This window comes from Salvelinus sp. IW2-2015, linkage group LG8, assembly GCF_002910315.2.
Source record: "Salvelinus sp. IW2-2015 linkage group LG8, ASM291031v2, whole genome shotgun sequence".
Taxonomy (NCBI): domain Eukaryota; kingdom Metazoa; phylum Chordata; class Actinopteri; order Salmoniformes; family Salmonidae; genus Salvelinus; species Salvelinus sp. IW2-2015.
The window spans coordinates 1,781,089-1,790,605 of record NC_036848.1 but is presented as its reverse complement, the minus strand read 5'-3'; the positions used below and the strand labels follow the sequence as shown (position 1 = coordinate 1,790,605).

At 45.0% G+C, this 9,517-nt stretch overlaps 1 pseudogene; it reads right to left on the bottom strand.

The window, feature by feature from the left end:
* The window catches only part of LOC111967073 (serine/threonine-protein phosphatase 2A 55 kDa regulatory subunit B beta isoform-like), a 29,569-nt pseudogene that overhangs the window by 2,535 nt on the left and 17,517 nt on the right, over positions 1–9,517 (bottom strand).

Sequence of the window (9,517 nt, the reverse complement as noted above, 5' to 3'; positions counted from 1 at the left end):
TCTCCATGTTGAGTCCCACACCTTGACCGTCAGGTAGTCCCGTGTCATCAGGAAGCGCCCGCTGTACTAAACTTGATGTCTGAGATGGAGAGATGATCTCTGAGAAAAATGAACGAGTGGAGGGGTCCTCTGCTCATCAAAGACTGAGGGAGAGGGAGGAAGGGAGAGATGAATGGTTACACCACAGTAATAACAAGCTATGCATCGACGAGTCTGTTATCAAACCAGGGGAGCATTCATGAATTGAATGAATCCGTGTGTGTGTGTGTGTGTGTGTGTGTGTGTGTGTGTGTGTGTGTGTGTGTGTGTGTGTGTGTGTGTGTGTGTGTGTGGCGTGTGTGTGTGTGTGTGTGTGTGTGTGTGTGTGTGTGTGTGTGTGTGTGTGTGTGTGTGTTGTGTGGTGTGTGTGTTCCTGCTCCTTGCTATGTTCACACAGAGAACAGCTCTGTGTGTCAGTGGGGAGTCTAACGAGGGATGAAAAACGAGCGGATAAAGGGATGAGGGAGGGAGAGAGAAACAAATCAATGTCACGGTGCTGGGCTTACTGGAGTCCTGCTGGATTACAGTGGTATTCATCACAGGGCTGTGTGTGTGTGTGTGTACGCTGATGTGTGTGTGTGTGTGTTGTGTGTGTGTGTGTTGGTGTGTGTGTGTGGTTGTGTGTGTGTGTGGTGTGTGTGTGTGTGTGTGTGGTGTGTGTGTGTGTGTGTGTGTGTGTGTGTGTGTGTGTGTGTGTGTGTGTGTCAGACATTGGAGAGTGTCACCTGCCATGCCCCTCTGTCCTGTTTCCTGCGTGGGGGTGTATAATAATGTCCAAGGGTGTGTTGTGGGGGGGGGGGGTCTGTGTGTACGTGTACGTGTTCCTGAGAGTCAGTGCCTAATGGGGGCCTGTTATACTGCCTACAAAGACAAAACGCAGTTAACTACGTAATTTTTCTGCTGCAAAATCTGATTTCAAAGTATTTTTCTGTCGACAGACAGCAATTTCTATCCACTATGATATATTCTGCTTGTTCTTGTGTCAGGAAAAAATACACCACGTTAAAAATATAATATACCTGGCCATTACAATAGATCAAAGATTTTGACCAATTCGTAGTTACTGCGTTTTGCCTTTGGTAGAGCAGGTTTAGGTTTAGGTTAATCTAGGTCTAGGGTTAAGTCTAGGTTTAAGTCTAAGTCTAGGTCGTAGGGTTAAGTCTAGGGTTAAGTCTAGGTCTAGGGTTAAGTCTAGGGTTAAGTCTAGGTCTAGGGTTACGTCTAGGGTCTCTAATTAGTTAATCTAGTATTCTAGGTTAGTTCTGGGTAACACAGGTAGCTAGAGTTGGGTATAGTCGTTATAGGTCTGTACTGGGTGGTGCTATATCTAGGTGTCTAGGGTTAGCTAGATCTAGGTGCTAGTCTAGGTAAGTCTAGACGGGTAAGTAGTTAGTCTAGGTTAAGCTAACTGGGTTATCTAGGGTTAGGTCTAGGGTTGGTCTAGTGTTAAGTCTAGTCTAGGTTAGGTAGGTTGGTACTAGGGTTTGTCTAGGTTAAGTCTAGGTCTGGGTTAGGTCTAGGGTTAAGTCTGGGTTAAACCTAAGGTTAGGTTTAGGGTTAGGTTTAGGGTTAAGTTTTTGTGGTTAGGGTTAACTAGGGTATAATACAGGTTAGAGTTAGGGGGGGAAAAAACTGAATTGTGTGTCCCCACAAGGTAGCTGTACAAGGCTGTGTGTGTGTGTGTGTGTGCGTGTGTGTGTGTGGTTGTGTGTGTGTGTGTGTGTGTGTGTGTGTGTGTGTTGTGTGTGTGTGTGTGTGTGTGTGGTGTGTGTGTGTGTGTGTGTGTGTGGTGTGTGTGTGTGTGTGTGTGTGGTTGTACGGACCGGTGAACACTTTAATACAGCTCAGGAACTACTGTTATTGTCCCAAATTACACTCTATCCCCTATGGCCTGGTCAAAAGTAGTACAGTATATAGGGGATAGGGCCCTGGTCAAAAGTAGTACACTATATAGGGGATAGGGTGCCATTTGGGACACAGCCATGGTATTTCCATCGGGAGGTATATATTATTATAATTATATATTTATTTAGCATCTTACACCATCGATCCTCAAGCTTAAATGTCAATGTATTCATATATTCATGTCCTTCAGAGGCATATGCATATCAACTGACGCTCCCAGAGACAGACAGGGGCTTTGAGACGGTGAGCCTTTCATTGTCTTGACTGGGAGAGAAAGACAGACAGACAACCTTATTGATGTTTGTGGTTATCATTCCTAGCCATGCCATTGACTGTAGTAGGATCAAGGTTGGTTCAATCGAGACAGAGACTTGACTTCCCTCCTCTCTCCCTTCTTTTCTCAATCTCTTTCCCCTCCACAGAGAGTGGCATGGACTGTCACACATGTACCATGTTTGAGTGGTGTGTGTGTGTGTGTGGTGTGTGTGTGTGTGCGTGCGTGCGTGCGCGTGTGTACATGTGTGCTTGAATACGTGTGTCTGTGTGTATGCCTGTTCCCAGTACTCACACTTGCAGTGTGTGTCGCAGAGCGCCTGTTTCCCATGCACAGAGTCGTACTGACCCTCTACTGCTGCTGTACCAAGGTGTTGCACTGCTGAGGATGGAACTCTGCTGCTGTAATCACCTCCGTCAGATCCTCCATGTTACACGGCTTAATGTCCACGATGTCTGGGAGGGCATGCTCAGGACAAATAACAGTTTAGCTAAATGGTGTTTAAGACAAGACAGACAAACAGAATACAGGCTTAGCACTTGTTCCTAGGTTATTTGAAGCAGCAGTCGGTAACCTAGAAATGTTGTACGATCGTGGCCAAAAGTTTTGAGAACGACACAAATATACATTTCCACAAAGTTTGCTGCTTCAGTGTCATTAGATATTTTTGTCAGATGTTACTATGGAATACTGAAGTATAATTACAAGCATTTCATAAGTGTCAAAGGCTTTTATTGACAATTACATGAAGTTGATGCAGAGTCAATATTTGCAGTGTTGACCCTTCTTTTTCAAGACCTCTGCAATCCGCCCTGACATGCTGTCAATTAACTTCTGCCACATCCTGACTGATGGCAGCCCATTCTTGCATAATCAATGCTTGGAGTTTGTCAGAATTTGTGGGTTTTTGTTTGTCCACCCGCCTCTTGAGGATTGACCACAAGTTGTCAATGGGATTAAGCTCTGGGGAGTTTCCTGGCCATGACCCAAAATATCGATGTTTTGTTCCCCGAGCAACTGAGTTATCACTTTTGCCTTATGGCAAGGTGCTCCATCATGCTGAAAAGGCATTGTTCGTCACCAAAACTGTTCCTGGATGGTTGGGAGAAGTTGCTCTCAGAGGATGTTTTGGTACCATTCTTTATTCATGGCTGTGTTCTTAGGCAAAATTGTGAGTGAGCCCACTCCCTTGGCTGAGAAGCAACACCACACAATGAATGGTCTCAGGTTGCTTTACTGTTGGCATGACCAGGACTGATGGTAGCGCTCACCTTGTCTCTCCGGACAAGTTTTTTCCGGATGTCCCAAACAATCGGAAAGGGGATTCATCAGAGAAAATGAACTTTACCCCAGTCCTCAGCACCTGTACCTTTTGCAGAATGTCAGCTCTGTCCCTGATGTTTTTCCTGGAGAGAAGTGGCTTCTTTGCTGCCCTTCTTGACACCAGGCCATCCTCCAAAAGTCTTCGCCTCACTGTGCATGCAGATGCACTCACACCTGCCTGTGCCATTCCTGAGCAAGCTCTGTACTGGTGGTGCCCCGATCCCGCAGCTGAATCAACTTTAGGAGACGGTCCTGACGCTTGCTGAACTTTCTTGGGTGCCCTGTAGCCTTCTTCACACACAATTGAATCACTTTCCTTGAAGGTCTTGATTGATCCGATAAATGGTGGATTTAGGTGCAATCTTACTGGCAGCAATATCCTTGGCCTGTGAATCCCTTTTTGTGCAAAGCAATGATGACGGCATGTGTTCCTTGCAGGTAACCATGGCTGACAGAGGAAGAACAATGATTCCAAGCACCACCCTCCTTTTGAAGCTTCCAGTCTGTTATTCGAACTCAATCAGCATGACAGAGTGATCTCCAGCCTTGTCCTCGTCAACACTCACACTTTGTTTAACGAGAGAATCACTGACATGATGTCAGCTGGTCCTTTTGTGGCAGGGCTGAAATGCAGTGGAAATGTTTTTTTGGGGGATTCAGTTCATTTGTATGGCAAAGTGGGACTTTAAAATTAGTTGCAATTCACCTGATCACTCTTCATAACATTCTGGAGTATATACAAATTACCATCATACAAACTGAGGCAGCAGACTTTGTGAAAATTAATATTTGTGTCATTCTCAAAACTTTTGGCCACGACTGTAGACAGATAAACTATGACAGAGGGTATGTTAGTATGGGGTTAAGGGGTAAAGGTGAAAGGATACTGAAGCTCTGGTCAGTGATCTCACGTTCCACAGGTTGACCCTGAGGTCATCCGTGGAGATGTAGGTCTGGAGGTCAGAGTTCACGGAGATGGAGTTGATGTGGTAGGTGTGGGCGTTACTGAACACACGCCGCGCTGTCGCCTCCACCATCAGATCTGAGTCTGGAGGACAGGCACCTGGCAGGGAGGGAGCACATCTTTTCACATCACCTGACTGACTCTGTGACCTCAGGAATATATCACTTAAATATCATCAAACTTCATTGTATCACAGATCTATAATCTAAGACTGCGAGAGCATTCACAGATTGACTATGCATACTTGAGGGCTCTTTCTATTCAGTACACCGTGAAGGCCTGCTCTATACAGCCATTCAGTCTCTGCTACACACGTACACCGTGAAGGCCTGCTTCTATACAGCCATTCAGTCTCTGCTACACACGTACACCGTGAAGGCCTGCTTCTATACAGCCATTCAGTCTCTGCTACACACGTACACCGTGAAGGCCTGCTTCTATACAGCCATTCAGTCTCTTGCTACACACGTACACCGTCAATGCCTGCTTCTATACAGCCATTCAGTCTCTGCTACACACGTACACATCTTTCCATATGACTTAATGTACTGTATGTCTCCACTTTAATGTAGTGGTAGACAGCACAGCAGCAGGCCTAGTGAGCTGGTGTTAGGACTGAGGATCCATAGCAGCAGGCCTAGTGAGCTGGTGTTAGGACTGAGGATCCATAGCAGTAGGCCTAGTGAGCTGTGTTAGGACTGAGGAGCCATAGCAGCAGGCCTAGTGAGCTGGTGTTAGGACTGAGGATCCATAGCAGTAGGCCTAGTGAGCTGGTGTTAGGACTGAGGAGCCATAGCAGTAGGCCTAGTACGCTGGTGTTAGGACTGAGGAGCCAGGGAGGGCCTAGTGAGCTTGTGTTAGGACTGAGGAGCCAGGGAGGGCCTAGTGAGCTTGTGTTAGGACTGAGGAGCCAGGGAGTGGCCTAGTGAGTTGGTGTTAGGACTCAAGGAGCCAGGGAGGGCCTAGTGAGCTGGTGTTAAGACTGAGGAGCCAGGTAGGGCCTAGTGAGCTGGTGTTAGGAACTCAGGAGCCAGGGAGGGCCTAGTGAGCTGGTGTTAGGACAGGAGCCAGGGAGGGGCCTAGTGAGCTGGTGTTAAGACTGAGGAGCCAGGGAGGGCCTAGTGAGCTGGTGTTAAGACTGAGGAGCCAGGAAGGGCCTAGTGAGCTGGTGTTAGGACTGAGGAGCCAGGGAGGGCCTGCAGAGGAACCACACTCACACTACACTGCATTCTCCCCCCATGCCTTTCAACCTCGGTAACAGCCACACTCTACTATTCCCAACTTCCCAACAGACTGTAGAGACACACAGATGTCATCCATTATGGTATATGACATACAGTACAGTAGAAGATAGGAGTGAAGAGAGAAGAGAGAAGAGAGAGAGACAGAGAGACAGAGAGCGAGAGAGAAAAGGGAAACCAGTGAAGAACAAACACTATTATAAATACAATCCATATTTATGTTTATTTATTTTCCCTTTTGTACTTTAACAATTTGCACATCATAGATATATGACATTTGAAATGTCTCTATAATGTTTACTGTTCATTTTTTATTTTTTATTTAAGTTTTATTTATTGTCTATTTAACTTGCTTTGGCAATGTTAAAATATGTTTCCCATTTCCGAGAGTTTCAAGTTCCTTGGTGTCCACATCACCAACAAACTATCATGGTCCAAGCACACCAAGACAGTCCTGAAGAGGGCACGACAAAAACCTATTCCCCCTCAGGAGACTGAAAAGATTTGGCATGGGTCCCCAGATCCTCAAAAGGTTCTACAGCTGCACCATCGAGAACATCCTGACTGGTTGCATCACCGCCTGGTATGGCAACTGCTCGGCATCTGACCGTAAGGCGCTACAGAGGGTAATGCGAATGGCCCAGTACATCACTGGGGCCAAGCTTCATGCCATCCAGGACCTATATAATAGGTGGTGTCAGAGGAAAGCCCTTAAATTGTCAGAGACTCCAGTCACCCAAGTTTTCGACTGTTTTCTCTGCTACCGCACGGTAAGCTGTACCAGAGCGCCAAGTCTAGGACCAAAAGGCTCCTCTACGGCTTCTGTCCCAAAGCCATAAGACTGCTGAACAATTAATAAAATCACCACCAGACAATTTACATTGACCCCCCCCCCTTTGTACACTGCTGCTATTCGCTGTTTATTATCTATGCATAGTCACTTCACCCCTACCTACATGTACAAATTACCTCAACTAACCTGTACCCCGCACACTGAGTCGGTACCGGTTGTCACGTCCTGACCATAGAAAGCTTTTATTTTCTATGGTAGACTAGGTCAGGGCGTGACTGGGGGGTTGTTCTAGTTTATATTTTCTATGTGGGGTTCTAGGTTTATATTCTATGTTGGTGATTTGTATGAATCNAGACTAGGTCAGGGCGTGACTGGGGGGTTGTTCTAGTTTATATTTTCTATGTGGGGTTCTAGGTTTATATTCTATGTTGGTGATTTGTATGAATCCCAATTAGAGGCAGCTGGTTATCGTTGTCTCTAATTGGGGATCATACTTATGTTGTGTCTTTGGCTATGCCGGATTAAGTGATATGACATGCTATTCTATAAAATCCTTTCTCTGTAATTAATATTACCTGATTGAGCTAATCATGTAAATGTAATTAACTAGAAAGTCGGGGCACCACTAAATAATATTTATAGAGCAGTTATCTTCCGAATAAACTCTTAAAGACCTAGTAATATTTTACATCAATAGCAGTCAATATTAATCGTCACCTTATTTCAGTCTCATCTGAAAGTTGTAAATTCTTGGTTATCTTCACGAACCCTGGCTAACAAGTTGAATCAGCAATGCAAAATTGGGTTTAATTATTTATTTACTAAATACCTAACTAATCACACAGAATTACATATACACAGAATGAATCATACCTTGATTACAAATGATGTCATATAGGAAAATGTCCCTAGCGAACGGATATGACAGCTGGTTACACAAAGAAAAGGGGGATGGGTTTGAGTGAACGAGCGGGAAGACTGAAGAACAAAGGGAGAAGCSACGTCTCTATCGGGCCGTAGGCAGCTACTCTATCGTAAATACAGAATCTTATGCATTCTAAATTACCGCCCATTTGTAAAAGGAAAATGCAATCAAAATTTACTCTGAGCTGCGCTTCAATAGGTTGGTGTAGATGGAAGGCCGTGTTGCCCAACAGACTCCTTTGTCCTTTGAAGAGTGTCTCTGGTGGTGAACGGGATACTCTGTCCGTCCTTTCCTAGCCCACGTTTACAGCGGCCGCTGATAACTCAACGGCTAGGAGGTATCACTTCTGTAGCGAATAAGAGTTCAAAGTTCATACCATTCGCAACCAAAGCTCACGCTGAGGTTGGCTTCGTTCTGTAGTTATTATCTGAATCCTTCTGACATCGGACCGTCGTCCTAATGTACCCGGAACAGGAGGTTACATTTCCGTCAAGGACTTATATAGTGGAGGGAGAGAAGGGTGTGTTTCATAGTTTATAACCCATGTCTCTTCATAGGGGCGGGACACTGATTGAGCAGAGCTCTAATCTTATGAAAACCCAATTCTCTCATTTGGAAGCTAAAATTACATTTAATCTTTTCACAAATAGTTAAATTTAAATTGCATTTAAATTGCACAACAATTCCATGTGAATCTGATAACTATAATGTGTAGACTTTCCCAGATACAGTTTAGGTCGTCCTGTCATCAGTCATAATRTCTCAGATGACAACCGAACTGACATCATATTCATTAAGTACCAACGCATATTTTCAACTGGTTCTATTACTGAAATATGGTTCCTTTCCCTCCTCTTGTTTGATGTTCCCAGACTCTCTGTTTAACAAAGGCTATTCAAGAGTCCCTCTGTAGAGTCAGAGAGAGGGAAGGGAGAAAGGTATTTATGGGGTGGGGTCATAAACCTTACCCACAGGCCAACGTCATGACCCTTAAGTAGCCTTTTTTCCACCTGTGGGTTATGGGATATTGTTTATGTTTAGTTGCCTGTTAGCACTGCATTGTCGTCCCGGTTCGTTTATTCTTTATTGTTTTGGTTTTTCTAAGTTTCACTTTCTCTAATAAAATATGTGGAACTCTACGTACGCTGCGCCTTGGTCCGACCATTATCACGAACAGCGTGACACCGGTGCCCCCTGTATATAGCCTCGTTATTGTTATTCTTATTGTGTTACTTTTTATTATTATTTTTTACTTTAGTCTACTTGGTAAATATTTTCTTAACTCTTCTTGAACTGCACTGTTGGTTAAGGGCTTGTAAGTAAGCATTTCACGGTAAGGTCTACACGTTGTATTCGGCGCATGTGACAAATAAAGTTTGATTTGATTGAGCCGGGATTCTCTGTGTGAGAATGAAAGACTATGGTTGGCTGGGTGATGGGATTGCGAAGAAGGTAGAGTGAAAGAGAGATATAGAGAGATGATCCCCTTCATCGCATTCATCTCAGTGCACATATCGATCAGTCTCTCACTCCGTCCCTCCCTCCCTCCTCCGAGCCGTCTGTCAGTGCTGACCGAGCATATGAGATCTGTCATATAAATGGTTCTCCATACCAGAGTATTGAAAAACGGATTCTTCTCTCAGTGATAAGGAGTGAATGTACCATGAGAAATAGACCTGTCCCGAGAGAAATGAGCTGCATATTCAATGGCAATGTGCAAAGTCATTTGGAATAGCCAAACTTCTATGAGTTCATTTGGGAGAGTAATATTGTATATTGCCAGAAGACTGAAACACAAGCATTTGTTTATATATTTACATTTACATTTTTAGTCATTTAGCAGACGCTCTTATCCAGAGCGACTTACAGTAGAGTGCATACATGTTATATACTGAGACAAGGATATCCCTACCGGCCAAACCCTCCCTAACCCGGACGACGCTATGCCAATTGTGCGTCGCCCCACGGACCTCCCGGTTGCGGCCGGCTGCGACAGAGCCTGGGCGCGAACCCAGAGACTCTGGTGGCGCAGCTAGCACTGCGATGCAGTGCC